At 39.4% G+C, this 21925-nt stretch overlaps 1 long non-coding RNA gene across 1 annotated transcript in view; it reads left to right on the plus strand.

Annotated features, from left to right (window-relative positions):
• The first annotated feature begins 10708 nt into the window (after window positions 1-10708).
• The window catches only part of LOC134299847 (uncharacterized), a 92442-nt gene continuing 81225 nt past the window's right edge, over window positions 10709-21925 (plus strand). The window contains exon 1 of the long non-coding RNA XR_010007083.1: window positions 10709-10904. This is a non-coding gene — a long non-coding RNA (uncharacterized LOC134299847). The remainder of the gene's footprint in view (window positions 10905-21925) is intronic.

The raw sequence follows: 21925 nt of genomic DNA on the forward strand, positions 1-21925 counted from the left end.
ATCCTCACCCTAATTGCAAAGTTCAGGAACTTATCTCCAGTGGATACAGAGATCATACTGTACTTAAATACATTTTTAATAATATGTGTACCTCTGCACCAAAATGAAAGCAAAATTTGGAGTATAGGGGATTTTGGATTGAAGGACAGAGGTCTTTGTAATTGAAATAATCATGATGATTATGCAGTTCAGAAATGTGTGCTATGTATAATTTTGCATCATCTTTCCAGCTGGCTTTTGCTTAGTATGGGGTGCATGTGTGTTTGTTTTTATCTGAGGGAAAGCATTAGCGATAATCCACAAAGAATTTCTCCAAGGAATTGTAAAAACACAGTCATCCTCCTCATAGTCCCAGGACACAACAACTGAGCTGTACTGAAGTACTCTAGTCAGGGTTATTATAGTTTTCTCTAGTAGCCAAGTTGTCTCAGAGTATGGGAATTGTAGTCCAATACAGAAGCAGGCAGAATTTGATTAGAGGATGGGGAAGGTCGGGACCACAGGATGCTTATAAACTAAGCCCCCCCCTCCCCCCCAAAAAATTCCTCTAATTCCCAACCCCCATGGAGATGTGAGGACAACATTTTTGGTCACTTTGCCATTTCAGGCTCTCCCCCACCCAATAGAAAGTGACCAAAAATTGACAAATTCCACTGGGGAATTCTAGAAACATTATGTCCAGGTAATTCAGAGAGATTTTGATTTTTTAAAAAACAGGGAGAAGAACACATACAGTAGAGTCTCACTTATCCAACATTTGCTTATCCAACATTCTGGATTATCCAACACATTTTTGTAGTCAATGATTTTTAATATATCGTGATTTTTTGGTGCTAAATTCATAAATACAGTAATTAGTACATAGCATTACTGCATATTGAACTACTTTTTCTGTCAAATTTGTTGTATAGCATGATGTTTTGGTGCTTAATTTGTAAAATCATAACCTAATTTGATGTTTAATAGACTTCTCCTTAATCTCTCCTTATTATCCAACATATTCCCTTATCCAACATTCTGCCAGCCCATTTATGTTGGATAAGTGAGACTCTACTGTAGTAGGAAAAGTGCATGTCAGAATGCAGGACACTTTCGAGATAAATAAATGGTCTGAATACTTGGAAGTTATTGGCTAGTTATAGCATTCTCTGCCCCAGATGAATCCCTATCTGAGATTTTAACTTCCTCTTCTATTTTGGAATAAACAATCAGTATTCTGTTTACAGAATGGATGTTGCCCAATTGCTCTGCTTTTTATATCGCCTAGTTCTGAACTGCTGATTCCAAAAGGAAACTTTGCATGTTCCGCTTCAGCCTCCTTTGGCTCAGATGTTTCCATATGGAGAATGGGACAGTTGTAGTTCTCCTTCAGGGATTAGGAATAATGTACTTCACAGAGCTAGGGGAAAAATACATATTTGGCTATCACTGGTTTCACTGCAGTATTCCAAAGAAGGGTACATACCTAAGGACACTGCTTTTGAAATCAGAGATAAATGAGTGTATTTCTCTGTGTCTGCTCCATGCACGTGTTTATGAAAAAACGGAGAACTGGAAAGTGCAATGTCTCCAACCCACCCGGGGGAATCTAGGGCTCATATTTTGAACATATGATGAGAAATCACAACTTGCAGTTTTAGTCTGGGGCTCAAAACAAATTCCTAGTCCCAGATATATTTCTTTCTTTTTTAAAAATCTTAATTAGATTATAAATTAACACCACAAAATAGCCATTTAAAGTAACATAATAACATAGCATGTAAGCATTGTGTAGCCAAAATAAAGAGGACTCACCTTTCAGCTTCTGCAGGGAGTTTGCATAACTCATGACTAGACTGACAACAAAAAGCAGAACCCAAATGTTAAGGCAGAGGTTAAGAGAAAATGTGGGGCTTTCAGCAGTTGTCCGGGTCTTTTGGATGTGTGGACAGCTGCATCTAGCTGGATCTGGCCCAATCTGCTGTCTACACTTCCAAAGGTGTATGGGCCAAATCAAATTAGACCATCCCACTGAATGAATGGGGCTTGGTATACCAACCCTTCAGTACATACCATTGATTCAACAGACCTGCTCTAGTTGAGACTAACAAGTCATGGATTGCATCAGGTTCTGGTGGATGGATCTCAAGGTTCTGGTCAATCTAGTAGGTATCATAGCAATACGAAAATTTGCCTTGTGCTGGTCTAGAACTGAGTGAAGGCGTTTTGATGCCTGAAGGGAAGAACAATATGAAAATGCCTCCTATGCCAAATACAAGAGCCAACTTGATTGAAAATGGCAGTGGGAGAGCTTTCTTAATTACACCTGGAGGCAGCCACATTGCTTATGAGCCACTGATCAAACTGTTTGACTCTTAGCTCCCTCCATATATGGGTGCATCTGCACTGTAGAATTAATGCAGTTTGACACCACTGTAACTGCCATAGCTCAATGCAATGGAATAATCAGAGTTGTCTTTTTATAATGCATTTAGTCTTCTATACCAGAGTGTTGGTGCCTCACCAAATTATAACTCTCAGGATTCCACATTTGAACCTCAGCAGTTAAAGTGGTGCCCGGCGGCATAGATTATATAGTGCAGTAGAGGCACCCTACATTGGTGTTGCTCTCCAGCATCTGTTGTCTTAGGAGACCTCCTTCTCCTTCCTAATAGCAAAGCCAGACTCACTATGCATTCAAAGACAAGATTGGATGTAATTTAAGGTGATATGTTTATTTCTTCACAGATTTTTAAAATTTTAAGCCTCATGGTAGGGACAAATTTTTCTATCTCTTATTCTGCCTCAACTAGGCATTTCTGTGTATTGTCCTGTATGTAATTATGTTGTTGTTTATTCGTTCAGTCACTTCTGACTCTTTGTGACCTCATGGATGAGCCCATGCCAGAGCTCCCTGTCGGCCGTGGCCACCCCCAGCTCCTTCAAGGTCAAGCCACTTCAAGGATACCATCCATCCATCTTGCCCTTGGTCGACCCCTCTTCCTTTTTCCTTCCATTTTCCCCAGCATCATTATCTTCTCCAAGCTTTCCCGTCTTCTCATTATGTGGCCAAAGTACATCATCTTTGCCTGTAATATCTTTCCCTCCAGTAAACAGTTGGACATTATTTCCTGGAGTGTGGACTGGTTGGATCTTCTTGCGGTCCAAGGCACTCTTAAGAATATTCCTCCAACACCACAGTTCAAAAGCGTCTATCTTCCTTCTCATAGCCTTCCTTATGGTCCAGCTCTCACATCCATAGGTTACTATGGGGAATACTAATTAGAGCTGTTATCATCTGATCAGGGTTGATTCCTTGTATCTGTTTTTGTTTAGTTGTCTGCTATACAAGCTTCTCCTTTGCTTTAACTGCCTTTCTGCTCTCTTCAGGTCTTTGTCCAGTTTATCTCTTGTTTGCTTCATTATGCCACTTATTCTTCTTTCTTTATTTCCTTTTTTAGTCACTGCTGCTTAGTTCCTCAGTAACACTCTATATTCATTTCCTTCAGTAACTGGATGTGAGCTGTCTGAATAGATACATACAATGTATGTCCAGTCCAGAACATCCGTTTTAGACAAATGCCTTTTCTTTACAGAGTTTATACTAACAAAAGAAATGGCATATTATTATCTCATGTAGTAGTGACAACATTTGTGTAATATTGGACTCTTTTGAGGAAAAGAAGATAGTTAAAATACTTATTTTGAAGCCAAAAGTCAATGGGAACAATAACCCTTGCAGTAAAATGAAGTTGAAAACAAGACACCAGAAAAGGAAATAATGGCGATGAGATTGAAATCTAATACAGAATGGAATAAATCCTGGCTTGCTTTGTAGATTCCAGGGACTCATGAATACGAGGCTGAGCCAGTTTTAGCCAGAGGCGATTGCAGAAGCTTTAAATATCAAGAGCTGAGCTTGGGTTGGAGGCTGGAGAAGAGGGGAAAGACACAGAAATGCAATCACAATTCTGATTTACCTTTCACCCATAGGATGCCTTTGAGAATGTGAAATATGCTCTTCTTAGTTCTCTGAGCTCTGAAAGTTTTCTAGTTTATTTTGGGAGTGAGTGACTTTTCCTGAGATCTTTGTGTTCTAATAAACTAGGTGTAACTAATAGAAAGAATGCAGTAAACCACACGATGAAAACCCTGGAGTCTGTGCCTGGCAAGGATCTTAAAAAGAGGTTTCTTTTAAGGGAAGCTGGACCAAGTTCAATTTGATGAAGTTTGGCATTTTCCACACATACGTACATGGGTCGATTTCCCACTCCCTGTGCAAAATTGCAGCCTATTACAGAGTACTGTCTCAATCCAGTGATGTATTCCTACACAGATTGAACTTTCTTACTCATTTCAATAGCAAGATTGAATCTCTGTGTGGAATTCATACTTTATTTCCTGTGCAATAAAGGGGAGAGGCATTCAGGCAGTGACCACCATGTGTTTTCCAGAAATCTCATGACCAGAATAGCATAATGGATCGGAACAAATGCCTTTGAGGTTTGCTTTCAGCCTCATTTGTCTGAGTGGTTTTACCATGTGGAAGGGAGATAACAAGATCTTATTCACAATTTGTTTTATTTGCTAATATTTCATAGCAACAGTAAAGGTTTTCTGAATGCCATCGAGATATTTACATGAATCCGTCTGCAACAACTTGCAGTATTTCCAGTGGACTCTGCAGAAAATGCTTCAGCTGTACTTCATAAAAAGGAAAATTGGCCTGTTTAGCAAGCCTTGCGAATGCTGATATTTAAAATCAGTAAATATTTTATTTTTATAGCTATTACACACATACTCAGGAACACTTAAAATCTCTCAGGGAGAAAGGGGTGCTGAAAAGATTTAATGGGTAGAAAGGAATCACAGGTGGAAAATGCTTAGGAAGTTCTGATCTAGAACAACTATATACCAACCCATTCAAGCTCAGTAGTTATCTTTAACTACAATATGAAAGATAAGATCTATAGACAGCTGTCCTTTACCCCCTTTTATTTAAGATTGTAATAGAATCATGGAATCCATGTACTTTTAGGTTTCTATATATTTTTAGGAATACTTTCTCCTGTATTATAAAGTGCAGTTTTATGACTGAAATTCCCAATTTTTATGGTTGATAAAGGTAAAAGTTTTTATCTGACATTAAGGCTAGTCATGTCTGACTCTGGGGGTTGGTGCTCATCTCCATTTCTAAGCCGAAGAGCCGGCGTTGTCCATAGACACCTCCAAGGTCATGTGGCCAGCATGACTGCACGGAGAGCCATTATGGTTGATATTTGAAGGTATTTCATGCCTTGCTCCATCTACATTGAAAAGTGTAGGCTTTCCAAATGAAAAGATAATTTTTCAGACTTATGAATATGCAGATCAGTCAGCTACTACTAGGTTTTTTCATCAACTTGACTATCTATCCCGCCCTATCATTCCCACTACACTTTTCCACTGTTTTAGGAAGCACTTTTAGGGAATACTTGGATCCAACTGAGGTTGCATCAGTGAAAAACTTTACAAGTGTTCTGTTAGTACCAATCAATTAATAATAAATGTAAGGTATATGTTAAATTGTGAAGGCTTATAGGTTTACAATACATGAACTACTGAAACAATATACTTTTAATTAAACAAGCTGCTAAGTCATTGTAATGTTTTTTTCCCTTGTCACTAATGTGTGTAGAGGAAACATCAAGCTTTGCTTTCTTCTTGTGGATGTTTCAATGGTCCTCATATGTCTATATCTCCAAACATGGATGAGCCCAGATAAGTTTGTACCCACATTTTCTGTTTTCTTTTAATTGGAGCTTTAAAAAACATTGGAAGGGACATCTTGTGTACCATATTGTCCTAAATGTACTTGTTTTTTGGATGCTAAGCAAAGTTTGTAGGCTACCAAGCAAAACCAGAAAACCACAGGTAGAGCCTTGAAGGAACTCTGCCTGAAACCCTCAAGACCAGCTGGTAAACAGTGTTGACAACACTAGATAGATAGAAAATGTCGCTGTGCAGTTACGTCCTCTCTTAGTAACATTATCCACAATCGTGAGTCTTGGGTCTAGATATTATTTCTGTGATCATTTAGCTATTTGGAGACACCAAGAAAACTCTCACATGCACTCATGCATTTTACCATAACACGAACGCAACTTGTTTTTAAAATTTATTTATTTATTTATTGGACTTGTATACCGCTACTCCCAATTTGGCTCGGAGCGATTTACAAAAATAGATAAAACAATACAGTTAGCTTTAGATAACAATAAGAACGGACATAGCCCCAAGTTTTCACCCATCGAAGGCTTGTCGGAAAAGAAAGGTTTTACAGGCTTTCCGAAAGGCAAGTAGGTCTCGGGTAGTTCGAATTTCAATTGGCAAGGCATTCCATAGATAAGGGGCTAAAAACCAGAATTAAAACAGAAAACTTCCAGCTTTCATATACAGTAGAGTCTCACTTATCCAACATTCGCTTATCCAACATTCTGGATTATCCAATGCAGTCTGCCTCCCATCCAGATCCACAGCTGTTTCTCTAAGCAGCAAGGACTGAACTTTTTATAGACTTAATTTCTGAAAATGTTGTTACTTTATGCAATTCTATCTTTATTTGTAGTCAATTTGTTAGTAGCTAGCCAATGTTTTTGTAGTCAATGTTTTCAATACATTGCGATATTTTGGTGCTAAATTCGTAAATATAGTAATTACTACATAACATTACCATGTATTGAACTGCTTTTTCTGTCAATTTGTCGTAAAACATGATGTGCTTATTTTGTAAAATCCTAATGTAATTTGATGTTTAATAGGCATTTCCTTAATCCCTCCTTATTATCCAACATTTTTGCTTATCCAACATTGTGCCGGCCCTTTTATGTTGGATAATTGAAACTCTACTGTACAACAGCTCTAGACCATTTGCAGTCATGTTGTATGTTGCCTTTTCCTCTTTTTCCTATAGATGGCACCAAAATGTCAACGAGAGTGCCCTCTTCTCAAGTAGTGCTTCTTAACTATTGTTGTTCATATACAGAAATTGAACATGTAATGAAGTTTGAAGTCCAATGAAGGTGTGGGGTTAGAAGGTAGAGCCCCTTTCTTTCTCCATTTGTGAATTTATGGTTCTGTGGGAGAGGAATGTGCCCATCTAATGTTGCATGACACTATTGTGGACAGAAGAACAGTACAATGTTCTCTATAAAGTTCAGGAGGAGACTTGATAAGAATCAGCTGACTTGCTTTTCAGTCCCATGTTCTTCTCCTATTCTTTTTTTACCTTCCCAGAGAGATTAATTTTACAGTCTTCGAGAACAGACACAAAGGAAATAATGAAAAGCTGTGCTCCATGTCAGCTGTGCGTTTTCTTGCATTAAAAAGAAAAGGCATCTCAAAGGAATGTTTTGTGAATCAGATGTCTGCATGAAACAAAGACTCCATCATGTATCCTTTGCCAATGCAAGTCAATGGCCTCGTTGTCCCTTTGCATGTTGGTTCGGATCCCAGTTCCATCATGCTTGGAGCAGACACGCTGAAGTCAACGAGACTTAATTTATTCTTGACTATCTTAAGTCTCATTGTCCTGATTAAGGTGTTGTATTGCATTGGCCAGTTCAGGGATGGTGGCCACAGTCAAGAAACCTTCATCAGGCAAAATGGCAAACAAAGCAACAACAACAATAAAAATGATTGGGATTGCATGAAATTAGCTGATAGTGTTTTCTTTCAGTTTTTGAAAATTAGCACCCATTATTTCAATAAGTATGCAAGCAAAAAGACCATGCCTATATAGTTTAAAAATATATATAGTTCCTTGGGAGGTCTGACTTGGCCACGGTGGTCCACGCTCTGGTTACATCCCGTTTGGACTACTGCAACGCTCTCTACGTGGGGTTGCCTTTGAAGACGGCCCGGAAGCTCCAATTAGTACAACGGGCGGCAGCCAGATTAATAACTGGGGCGGCTTATAGGGAGCGTACCACCTCCCTACTTAGCCAGCTCCACTGGCTGCCGATATGCTACCGAGCCCAATTCAAAGTGCTGGTTTTGACCTATAAAGCCCTAAACGGTTCTGGCCCAATCTACTTGTCCGAACGTATCTCCTCCTATGAGCCAGGAAGATCCCTAAGGTCATCTGGAGAGGCCCTGCTCTCGGTCCCGCCTGCCTCACAGGCACGGCTGGTGGGGACGAGGGACAGGGCCTTCTCGGTGGTGGCTCCCCGGCTGTGGAACACCCTCCCCAGAGAAATACGGCAAGCCCCAACCCTTTTGAGTTTTAGAAAAGCCCTGAAAACATGGCTATGTGCCCAGGCTTTTGAAGATTAAACGATAATGACGACCCGGACTGATTTACGGCTACAGCATGAGGATTTTGGAGGAATGGATTTTAATCATATGTTTTTATACTTTTTATATTGTTTTAATTGTTTTATTGGATTTTTATAGCTGTTTTAATTATGTATAGGCATCGAATTGTTGCCAATTTTGTACGCCGCCCTGAGTCCCTTCGGGTGAGAAGGTCGGGATATAAATGTTGGAAATAAATAAATAATAAAATAAAAAGTATGACCATCCACAGATCACTAAAGAACTTCAATATCCCAGAAATAGAAGGAAGGGTTAGTATTAGTCTAGTAGGGTTGTTGTATTACTGAGATGGTGTTAGGGACATGCACAGCTATGAAAAACATTTCCCCCCAATAAATAAAAAATCTGTATCCAGGGACCCTTTGACTCCACTCTCTCACACATTCCAGTAATTTGCTTTCTTTCTTTGCACTTGATTATTTTACATTGAAAATATTTGGCTTAGACGAATTTGTTACTTCCATTAATTTGATTTATTCTGCATTCATGGAGTCAACCATCAATGGCTTGAAATAAAAAAAAAACTCCAAAAAGCAATCCTTGATTTTGCAATTTTATGTAAGAAACATCATTTCACTTTGCTGTTGTATACAATGGGACTATGGGAGCCACAGATTTCAGTATTCAAGATGGGTGAGGAGCTGGAATCAATCCCTAATGGATAGCAAAGGCCCACTGTAGTTATCTTGATTTTGTTCTCTGAGCTGGATATCCATCTATATTCAGGGGAGGATAATTTAAAAATCCCAAGGTCTTTAGGTCATCCTCCCAAGCATTGCAGCCTGAAAACCCAACAGGAACAACAGTATTTGAGTATCTCCTGCATGATGACAGACTTGTTGCATTCCCTTACTTTCCAGGGAAGGGCATGTCCCAAATGGGAATCCCCTTATCTAGAATGTCATCCGCATGTCATCCGGGAGTCTTCTCAGCAGGGACTTGGATGCAGATATTAAACTTCAGGGATGTTGATATTGGACAACATCCCTTCGGGTGAGAAGGGCAGGATAGAAATATTGGAAATAAATAAATATGGTCCTTCCAAGCTGTTGGGGGTCTCAAAAATTAAGACCAGAGCCTGAAAGGCACAGGAAAAATTAGCGCATACAGCATCAACATCCAATTTAAAATAAATATGTTGGGGAAATGTCCTTAAAAAGCCCCACACTTCCTGTACTGAAAAGTTTATCTGTCTATCCTTTTCTATGCATAAATAAATGTTATTCCTTCACCTCTGTTAGAATTAGAGAATAATATAGTGGAAGAGACCAGCTGGGCCATCTAGTCCAACCCCCTGCCATGCTGGAAAAGCACACTCAAAGTATCCCTGACAGATGGCCATCCAGCCTCTGTTTAAAAGTTTCCAAGGAAGGAGCCTCCGCCACACTCTGAGGCAGCGAGTTCCACTGTGAACAGCTCCTATGGTCAGGAAGTTCTTCCTAATGTTCAGGTGGAATCTCCTTTCCTATAATTTGATCCCATTGTTCCTAGTCCTAGTTTCAAATGCAGCAGAAAACAGGTTTGCTCCCTCTTCCTTATGACACCCTTTCACATATTTATACATGGCTATCATGTCTCCTCTCAACTTTCTCTTCTGCAGGCTAAACTCACCCAGTTCTTTAAGATGCTCCTTATAGGGCTTCTTCTCCAGACCTTTGATCATTTTAGTTGCTCTCTTCTAAACCCTTTCAGCTTGTCAATACCTCTTTTGAACTGTGGTGCCCAGAATTGGACACAGTATTCCAGCTGAGGTCTAACCAAAGCAGAATAGAAAGGCACCTTGACTTCCCTTGATCTAGATCAGTGCTTCTCAACCTGTGGGTCCTCTGATGTTTTGGCCTTCAACTCCCAGAGCTCCTAAAAGTTGGTAAACTGGCTGGGATTTCTTGGAGTTGTAGGCCAAAACACCTGGAGACCCACAGGCTGAGAACCATTGATCTAGACACTATACTCCTTTTGATGTAGTCCAAAATTCCATCGGCTTTTTTAGCTGCTGCATCACACTGTTGGCTCATGTTCAATTTGCAGTCCACAAGACTCCAAGAACTTTCTCACATGGACTCTTGTCAAGACAGGCATCTGAATCTAGATTATCTGATTTGAACTGGATTATACGAGTCCAATTTAAATATCCAATTTAAAACAGATAATCTGGATTCAAAAACTGGATTATATGGCAATGTAGATGGGTCTTAAGCATTCCTTGATTTTCCAATACAGTATTGTTCATACTGAAGCAAAGCAACATATGTGTGTGTGTTGTCTTCAAGTCATCTGTTGACTTATGTGATGTCATGCATTTCATTGGCTTTCCTTAGACAAGGGACACTCAGCAGTGGTTTTGTTAATTTCTTCCTGAAATGTAATCTGCAGCACCTGGGATTTGTTGGTGACCTCCTTTCCAATTACTAACAACAGCTGCCCCTACAAGGCTTACAAGGCCAAACAGAATATGGTGCCCTTAGGGTATTTAGGACCGTATCAGCAACATATTGTCCAAAAATGATTTTCTCTTCACCCTCTTTCATGATGACCTCCAGCTACCAGCCTGCTGATTCCAAGACTACAGAGTAAGTAGCCCCATATTTCTATTGATGAAATAGTCATGGCAAACAGCCTCAGGAAAGGAGGGGGACTTCATAACATGAGAAAAAGCATGGGAGAAGAAGCCATGCTTAGCATAGGTGTTTCCCAGTTTTCTTTGTGAAATGTTGCAGGGTATGTTCTCTGTGATGCAACAATGGGTTGGAGTCATGGCTTGAGTTTGTGTGTGCGAAAATGCATCTTACCCCATAATTTTAGGATAGGGGTTTCCTCTCATTCTTATAATGAGCAAACTATGAACTCACCCAGGTCTGTGCCTTACATTTCAAAAACCAGTGTAAAACTATTCCATTCCTCAATAGGCTGCATCCTTGGTGGGAACAGCGTTTTATGTCTTTACTCAAAGTGAAATACAGGCTGTTGACAGACAGAGAGACTGATGACAAATAATTTAACTTATTGTGTTGTCGAAGGCTTTCATGGCCGGGATCACAGGGTTGTTGTATGTCTTTCGGGCTGTGTGGCCATGTTCTAGAAGTATTCTCTCCTGACGTTTTGCCCACATCTATGACAGGCATCCTCAGAGGTTGCCTGCCATAGATGTGGGCGAAACGTCAGGAGAGAATACTTCTGGAACGTGGCCACACAGCCCGAAAGACATACAACAACCCAATTTAACTTATTGTCTTCCTTGAACTTTTTGAAGATGAGAAGACTATAGATTAGTAATCCATAATAAAACTTTTCCAACAATTGCTTTGCCTATTATTTTTTAATGAGGAATTTGATTTACAAACCTAGCCAGCTTGGTTCTTTTTGTCCACTCTTTGACCCTTCCAATAGCCCCACGCGTTTATTATCTGGTCTCAAAATTCACTTTTTGAATGCCACATAATTGGGATGGGGGAACAGTATTAAATTCACCAAGATATGTATTGTGACAAGGTGCAATGACGCAAATCCTGAATTTATTAAGTGGGGAGAGAATACACCAAAAAGCTACAAAGTTGGGGAAAGGGATTAGTCATGAATTCATGCTTCTTCCCATGCTCTATTTATTGTTCATTGTCCTGGGATTCATGGGAGGAGAAGAGATGTAAAGGATCTCACAGCACATTATTTCAGATTGAACGTAAAGTACGTTGTATGTACAGGTGGGAAGAACACCCTCACATTAGCAAACATACCCTTCCCTTAGTTGCCATGGTGATGAAAACACATTTGGAACCCTTTTGCAAACACAAGTTCAACCCCACTTTTCCTTCCATTCGCTACAGCATCTTGTGTAGCCTAAATATTAAAGACCAGAATATAATCTTACCAGCAGCAAAAGTGACTTAAAAAAAAAACGCTTACAAGATATGTATATATTCTGCTTACTCTCCAGGTGTTCTTTCTTGAGATGACTGACCCACTTTAAATAGTTTCCAGCTTTTTTTCTTTGCCACCAATGTTACATTTGCTAGTTTATAGTTTCCTGCCTTGAGGCCCCTTAATATGTATTTGAATCAATTTTACTACTCTGTAATCTTTGGGACTCTCTCCCCAATCTAGCACATTTTTTAAAGTGCCATTAAAAAGTTCTTTGCTGTCTAACTCATTGTAGTTTCAGTGATGCACACTATCTGGGCATGGGCTTTTGTCTATATAAACCTTCTCAATGTTTTCGTAGCCGCTAACCATTCTTATCTGAATTGTCATCTGTAGGCGAATGATCTCTGACATTAGCTGGCCATGGCACCCCTTTCCCTTTGTTATGGACAGGTACAAATGAGCTGTTTAGAGGACATACCATTTCCTACCCTGCTATATCCGCTGGCCGCTATCTTTCTGCAATGTCCCCGGCAATTATCTCTCGTGTATTGTGTATATGTTTGAAACATGACATTTGTCATACTAATCGCACAAAGCTTTGGGAAACTAGGTCATTCTCCGGTAGGAATGAGGAACAGAATTTAGCTCTTAAGATAGAAGGAAGAGTTCTTGGAGTTTATAATAGTTTAATCTATAAACTATTATAGCAGCTCTGTTATACACCTAGGTCAATGGTCTACACCAGCTACATAGTTAAGTACACTTCTCCACATCTGTGGTTTTTGTTGGGCGAGTGGGCTTATTAACAAAAGACCCTCTCCATAAATGTACAGCAGAGTAACTTACTAGCAGCATGACCCAGTACCAGTAGCCAAAAATGATAAAAAGAACAATAACACATAGACCAATGTTATCTCTTCCTTAGGAGTCCTTTCTTTGTATTAAAATAATATGGTCACACTATTTACAAAAACAAGGTTTCCAGAACACAAATAAAATTCTTCCTTCTTTGCTTCCTCACTGGGCTTCTTTCTCATGCAGATAAACAGCTTCGCTCTCACAGAGCTTCCTCTCACACAGAACTTACATAGGAGCTTCACATAGTAGCCTTCACACTAGAGTTTCACACATGAGGCATTTAACCTGTGGTTTCTCTCACTGAAGCTTCTCACACTGGGGCCTCTCTCACACTGAGGGTTACTAAGCTACAGACATACTTGCTTGTATTGAACAATAGCTTTTGCTGAGGCATTGCATCCATTTAACTCTTTCAGTGATTGACTCACATTTTTGTTATTAAAATTGCCTAGTTAATTTTTAATATTTCTGACAGTTTTGACTTTTACGTATTTGATTATTTTTTGATTTGATGTAAAATGTTCTCTCTAACAAAATCTAGGGGGCCTTCCAGACATGCCCTATATCCCAGGATCTGATGCCAGGTTTTCTGCTTTAAACTTGATTATATGAGTTCCCACTGCCAGATAATCTGGGATAAACAGAAAACCTGGGATCAGATCCTGGGATATAGGGCCTGTCTGGAAGAGCCCTAGATCCTCCAGTTTGATTCTATAGTCAAGTTCTTCCAGTCATGCTGGAGGACATACTGAAATCTTATAGAGAACAACTCTCTAGAAATCTCTAGGTCCTCCAATGTGATTCCACAGTTAGCAGAAGATGACCACAGAGGTCTGCTGGAAGACCTAGAAATTCCTAGTGACATGTTGTCTTATGTAAAAACATAGTAATCTCTTTTTCACTTTCTTGGGAGTCCTATGCCCCTAACCTCAGCAAATTTAGAGGTCTGGCTATACCAAAATTGTGTCTTCTTTCTGCTTTCAAGCAATTTCCAACTTATGGTAACCCAAAACGGTTTTCTGAAACTGAGGGTGTTTGATTTATTCAAAATCACCCAGTATGATTCCATGGCCGAGGATGGGATCAAATCTTAATCTCAGGAGTTGTAGAAGTTGTATCGCATGAAACTGACATTATATGGCAGTTGAGCAAACCAACAGCGGTAATATGCTGACATGAGCACTTTTCTATTGCTCAACGTCATTACTTCATTGATCCATGACCCTCCACTACTACTAATGTATAAACTCATAACACTACCCTCCCATATTTCTGTTTCTCTGTGATCTTCTGAGAATAATTTTTGAAAGCAATTTTGCCATTCCAGCTACGGTTAATTTAAAATAACCTAAAATAAAACTTTAAAAATCTCTGAGGAATAGTGGGAGGGGAGGGGAACCCCCCTCCCCGATGTCACGTCAGTCCTGGCGTACCTGCACAGAAACACAATGGATGAAAACTAGGACAAAGTTTGACTAAAGCATCACCTGAATGCGGTCAAGGTGGCAAAAATAATTGATAAGAAAACACACACAAACTAGAAGAGATTTCAGCAGTTTGATTTTGCCTGAGCCTTTCTTTGTTTTCTCTTCTCTCTGCTACATTAATTGAGTGCAAACCACTTTTATACTTTGGATTCATTTTTTCAGCAGCTGAAGTAAACTAAGGAAAGTGAAGAGAGGACAGAGAAACTGGGACATGTTAAATTTAGCTGAAATAAATGAGACAATAATCAGGATTATCCCTGTCAAACTGGGACATTTGGAGGATATGCCACTCAAAAGAATTTCTGGACCCAATAAATGGAGCTGATCCACGAAGCCACCTTTACTGTTTAGCTACAAAAGCTAACCTGATAAAAATGGCACATGATGGAATCCGTGTCTGTTTCCAATTCATGCGCACAAGGGAAGGTTATAGCAGATCTCTCCTTGAAGAACCTTCTCTTTGATCAGAATTATTTCATGTTTGACTCCTCTGTCTCATCCATACACATGAGTTGGGGATGACACGAGTTTGAGCCCAAACTGCCTGGTCAGAACTATTCAAACCACAAAATTTGTTATGTAGACCTGTTTGGTAGATGCTTGTCATTAAGGGTATGCCTCCCTATTTTGATATAAAGGAATAAAGTGCTTCGGTTGCCTTGATTATTTCCAGAAGTGCTCACAATGAAGTGTCTGTAGTGCGCAGACTGGACCTTTTATCAGCAGCTGCACTCCATTCATTTTGAATAGTCTCTTAGCTACTAAAGTAGCAGTTAGGTGAAGCATTATGTCATGCATCTGCTTTTTGTACTTCAGTATCAATCACTAGGGATGTGCAAGGAATTATTTTTGGGAGAGTGTTTTGAAGACTTCTTCTTGGACTGTCTGTGGCCCAAAAGAAAATTGGATTTTTGATGGATGGTTCCAGACACACTTTCTGCCCTTTCTGTAAATGTACATATCAGAAATGCATGCAAAGAAAAACGGACATGTTTTAAATGTGCCCCAAGCACTCCTGAAACATATTTTAGTCAATAACGGAAGGAATGCATTTGAGCAATATGCACAATTTGAAACAGGTACATAAACATAGAGACATTTGAAAACAATCACAGAAAGAAAGAAAAAGGGAAAAGGCAAAGGCAATGAAAGTAAAAATAGAGTGGGCATGTAATGGGAAAGGGATCATCATCATCTACTTATAGAACACTATTACTGTACATTGCAGACCCTTAGAAATAACTTAATTCTTTGCAACAACCAAGGCATAAGTCACTTCCAAGTTGAAATAGAATGAGAGAGAACATTGCCTTGTCTGATTTCCTTGTAAATTGGAAACCATTCTTTTTTTTCCATATTCTTGTTTTGAATATAGGCAAGGATCAAGATACCAGTAATAAAAGAGCAATCCATAGTTTTTCATGATCCAATCTATAGGCATGTCTCTCAGGTTGCATTTTGGCTCAGTCGTTGTTTTCATGTTCTTCTTTAGCTTTGCTCTAATTTTTTATATTAGTAGTTAATAGTCTGTGCCATTATCGGCTCCTAATCTTGTTTTTGCACAGAGACTGAAACTTCTGCTTCGGAATATGTAGTCTATTTGATTTCCTCTCAAGCACGCGCATTCATGCTCCCACCGCTGCCGCTGCCTTGTGAGGCAAAAACGAAGCTGCTTCAGTCTACTTTTCTCTCCCTTCCTTAGGCTTCTCCTTAGGAAGGAAGTAGAAAGAGGGATTTATAAGGGATTTATCATATTTTATGATTTATACTATTATTTTAGTGTTTATTAAAACCTGCGAAACAGTGAGGGCATGAAACGTGAACTGCAAAGTAGCGAGGGAACACTGTATTGTTTTTACCATCATATGTCCCATTTCTATATATGGTTGTAAAAGCTGGACTGTGAAAAAGCGGTAACAGGAAGAAAATCAAGTCTTTTAAAATATGGTTCTGGAGAAGAGATCTATGGATACTACGAACTGCTAAAAAGACAAATAAATGGTTCCTAGAGCAAATCAAATGTGAACTCCCACAAGATGTCAAGATTACTAAACTGATGGTGTCATACTTTGGCCATATCACGAGAAGACATAACTTATTAAAAAAGACAGTAATATTTGATAAGATAGAGAGGCAGCATTCCGGATGGATAGATTCAATCAAGGAAGATACGTCCCTGAAATTACAAAACATGAGCAAGACTGCTGATGATAGGGTTGTTTGGATGTCTCCTATCAATAGGGTTGCTAGGTTGAATTTAACTTGATGGTTAACTTGATGGCAGTTAGCAACAACAATGCACTGGATTTTTGGGTTTTTTATTGTTTCACTAGTTTTGTTTTAACTGGTTTTAATTTTATGATGGTTTTGTTGTTTTTTTAGTTTTGGTTGCTAATAATGTTTTATCGTTTGTTTTAACTGTTCTAAGCCACTTTGAGTTCCAAACTGTGTAAGAAGATGAGATATAATTATTGCTCCATTGCATTCTGTCCTGATTTTGCACTGAGCTCTGCAAAACACATTTCTGCTGGATTTTCCTCCAAAAGATAAAATTTGGTTCAGAGTTGTAACAAATGAAAATGGGAATTTACAGAAAATGGGCTACACAAAAGGCCTGTCATAGGTGTGAGAGCTCACTGTCTGGCTACAAACACAGTGGGGAAAGGCATGTTTTACGAAGCCATGGAACAGAAGCGTAAATTTATAGCCAGAGAAGTGTTTTTTCTTACATAAAAGCTTGGAATCCAAGACAGATGATGGTACAAACAAGCTCCAGGTGGCATGCAGAGAATGTGGACAGAATTTGGCCAAACAAATAGTATGCCAACCCTAAAGATTTGTACCTCTCCCAATGAATTGTTAATCAAAAGCGGATGAATGTTTGAATTGATCTTTTAGTCTGCATCACAGACCTGGAAAAAACCTACTTTCTAAGACCATAACTCAAGAATCTCCCAGCCACCAAAGCATTTTAAATAGACAACTGAGATACAAATGCTTAGCTTTCAGATCTCTCATGTAATCTCTCGTGGTCAACGTGGCTCCCAAAATACCTACTGAATTCTCTGAGCATGAAAACAATCTTGCATAGAGATAGCTTTGGGTAGAATGAAATGTTTCTTTCTATTGCACATCGGAGCTGATGAGGCCAACAGACGTTAAGAGAAGATAGCAAATTTTCTAGCAACTTGATCCTTGTGGGGTGACTCAGAGTTGTCAGGTTTTATGTTCCTTTCAGGTTCATTCACAGGCAACAAAACTTTGCACAGAAAACTGTTTGCTAAGCTACTTAATGATTTTTCCATTCTATCGTTAGTAAATCTGTGCCAGCCAGCCGGACAACGAGATAACCAGTTGTCATGGACATTTTTCTTTCTTAAACGTTCAAATAACTCAAAACCCAGCTTAGTCATATCAAAATCACATTTACTAAAAAGAGCTTTCAATAGCAAATGTATGTTCATTATATTAACATTGTTAATATCATATGACTTGGCTATGGTAGTATTTAAAAAAATATTTTTCTCTGATCTAGCATTCCTCTTTCTCAAATATTACAGTTTGCTAGATATTTTGTTTCTGGGAAATGTACTTATTTTGTCATCACATCATACACAACTGCAGTGTGTCTTTGCAGAGGGTGCATTTATACTGTAGTTTGACACCACTTAACTGCCATGGATCCATGCAAAGTAATAATGGTAGTTGTAGTTTTATAAGATCTTTAGTCTTCTCTGCTAAAGAATGCTGGTGCCTCAGGATTCCATAGCATTGAGTCATGGTGGTTAAAGTGGTATCAAAGTGCATTAATTCAATAGTACAGATATACCCCTTCCACAGAGGGGACTTTACTGCCCTCACCATAAAGCATTAATTTGTTATGGTTTGTGGGTTGAAATCAAAATTGCTTTTGAACCAACCCAATGGATTAGCGGGTCTCCCTGGCAATATATATAACTCATAATAGTTATTTTACTGGAGAGTCTAAACCAAGGGTCATTTGATACTATGCAGTTATAGAGCTATGGATCCACCTTATCCTGCATCTTCCTGGAAGTGATAGCTCTTTAAAGAGAATTACATTTTAAGAAAAGTGTATGTTTATTCTTGACAGTGATTTGTGTCTATCTGATTGGAATGTAAAATCCTTTTCAGTTCCATGATGAAATTGCCATATGTCTTTAAGATCTAGATCATTTGCCAACTTCCAGAAATGTTGAGGGAGTTCTCTTCCTTTGTTTTGTTTTTTTAATTCATGGATTTTCTGTGTATATTTTGTTCCTCTACTATGTTAAAGTCTCCTAGTATGATCAGTTCAACTCCCAGATTCCAGGGGCAATTGTCCCAAAACATCTGTCAGTGTCCACAGCAGGTTATGTTGAGTCTGTGTGCCAAGTTGAGTCTGTGTGCCACAGAGCCGTCATTAGCTGGGTTCAGTGGTCTTTGGATGCATGTGAACTACAACTCCCAAAATCAAGGCCCATTCCTACAAACCCCTGCAGTATGTTCAATTGGTCATGAGGCTTCTCTGTGCAAAGTTTGGGCCCGGTCCATTGTCGGTGGGGGCCATTGTTTCTCTGGATGCAGGTGAACTATAACTCCGTTTCCCCCAAACTTGTACAATATATTCTTTTTTGTTATGGGGGCACTGTGTGCCAAGTTTGGTCCTGGTCTATCATCAGAGGGGTTCGGAGTGCTCATTCATTGCAGTATAAATCCCAGTAACTACTCCCAAATGTCCAGGCCAATTCCCTTCCAAACCCACCAGTATTCAAATCTGGGCATATCAGATATGCATGGCAAGTTTGGCCCAAAGCCATGATTGCTTGGGTTCATAGCATTCTTGGTGTAGGTGAACTACAACTCCTATACATTCCCCATTAGGAGTCACAGTGCTCTGACTTAATGCAGGGTGAACTACAACTTCTACCATGTGGAGTCAATTCCCCAAACTCCTCCAGTAAGTTTAGTTGCTCAGTTCTGCTGTTTGTTATGCAGACAGATTTGAAATGGAAGGTCAGTAGGTGGGGTCATGCAAATTTCACACCAATGGAGAACCCTGGGATGCCTACCTGTGGTGGAGGAAAATGCAAACTCTAGGGTGAAATGGTCCTCAAATGAAAGCATTCCTTGGGTGGTGGGCCCATACTGTTTGGGAAGGACATTGGCAGGGTTTGGGTTACATGTTCATGGAGCTCGCTGTAACCGCAATGTCAGTGGACGGAAGTGACTTGGTGGCTCCTTAGCACTGGGAACTATAGCCTGTTTGTGGAGGCCGGAGGCTGTCTGTGTAAGCAGACATCTGTGCCACATACACACATACAGGTTTTCACTTTTATTATGGATGGATATGGATATATGGATATATGGGGATATGGGGATATGGATATGGATATAGATATATATTGACCAGTAAATAAGTAAGTAAGTAAATATTTGTTTTTTTTAATGTGGGTTTCCTGAATAGCAGTTAAACCAGCCTCTGTTGATCTTGGATATTGAAATATTTTTCCCTTTGTTTAGTATGTTGAGACCATTGATATTCAATTAGAGTATTTTTAAGGGTCCTCATTGTGGAGATTTAAATGTGTGGGCATCCAAGTCATCTTCTTCCTTTGATTCTTCTGTTTCCTCTTCTTGGACTAGTTGCTGTTGATTTCTTATTTAATTTCATATACTGGAGAGTTCGCCTTTCTTGAATATTTTGGGTGATTTTTTTAGTGGATTTCCTTTTGTGGATCTCTCTGATCTTTATCCATATTTGGTTCTAGATCTTGGATTATTGTCCTTTTTAAACCCCGGGCTTTCATTTCTGACATCATACAATGCTTCTGTTCTTTATGTGTGATCATAACCAGTAGCCATTTATATCTTATGTTGTATTGTTTAAGCTTCTCCTTCCGGAAATAATATTGTTTAATTTCTGTACAACTAATGGTGGGAGGTCTTTAATCATTGTTATCTTGTGGTCCTCCACTTGTATGGGAATGTTTATGTGATTTTTATACATTTGGTCTCTATTTTTTTTTGTAAAGGTAATAATTATGTTCCTTGGCAGCTTGTGTTTTGATGCATAGGTTGATTTTATCCTAAACACCAGGTCAATTTCCCTTTCCACTTCTTCATGCATTTTCCTTAATGTATCATTTTAGACATTTTGACTTCTAGGGAGAATTCCTGTTTTAGTTGCTGGAATAATTTACTTTTTCAAAATCAATAGTATCCATAGCAAACCTTCAATACCACAATCTAAATGAGTTGTATTCATACATAGAAATTGGAAATTCTATGTATACCCATAATTAGAAACCAAAAATACTATGGCATGAATAATCTACTTTTGATATTCAGTGATAGTAATCATAGCCAATGATGAGGAACACTGACAACTTTTGGAGGGTCACACAATGCCCACACATCAACCAGATTGACTCATGATATTGATTATTCCATTTATATGCCCCCTTTCTCCCAGAATGTGGGATTCAAGGCAGCTTCCAGAAACATTAAACTAAAAATGTCTGCCACCAAATTGAGGCAGTTTTCTTTCTAAGCATGAGCATAATCAGAAGTAAAATCTCTGCGTGGTGATTGGAATGTTTCGTGGTTGAGATAACATCTCATACTCCTCACAACTTTATAGAAACATTAGGCTATGCTCTGCTTCATGCTTTAGCCATACATGCCTATTTTGTCATGCTTAAACATCTTTGAATTCTGCAAAATTATTTTTAAGAGCTTTTTCTTGTGAAGAAAACATGTGGGGACTTCCAGGAGACTAGGGCTGGGTTGACACTGCCATATAATACAGTTTGAACTGCATTATATGGTCAGTGTAGACCCATATGATACAGTTCATTGCAGTTCAACCTGCATTACATGTGTTTACACCAGGCATGGGTAAACTCTGGTCCTACAGGTGTTTTGGACTCCAACTCCCACAATTCCTAACAGCCTACTGGCTGTTAGGAATTGTGGGAGTTGTAGTCCAAATCACCTGGAGGCCAAACTTTTGCCCATGCCTGGTCTACACTGACCATATGTGGCAGTGTAGATCCAGCCAAAAATTGCATTTTTTGATCAAGCAAAATGATCTACCAGTCCTATAGGTCTTCCTTTTAAAGGTAAGCTCTATTGAATTGGATGGGGTTTACTCCCAGGCAGGGGCAGTTCAACCGTTAGGCAAACTACATGGTTGCTGAAGGTGCCATGAGTCGGAAGGGCTCAGCTTGGCTCCCTCCCTCTCCCTGGCTCCCCTGCCCTCTTTGTGCCCTCCAACCTCCTCCCTCTCCTCCTGGGCTGGCGTTCTCGGAGCCCAGAGGGGGAAGTGGTGGCGGGGTCGTGGTGTCACTGCCACCGAGAGGAGGAGGCAGTGGAATAGGCGGAGG

This window comes from Anolis carolinensis, chromosome 6, assembly GCF_035594765.1.
Source record: "Anolis carolinensis isolate JA03-04 chromosome 6, rAnoCar3.1.pri, whole genome shotgun sequence".
NCBI lineage: Eukaryota > Metazoa > Chordata > Lepidosauria > Squamata > Dactyloidae > Anolis > Anolis carolinensis.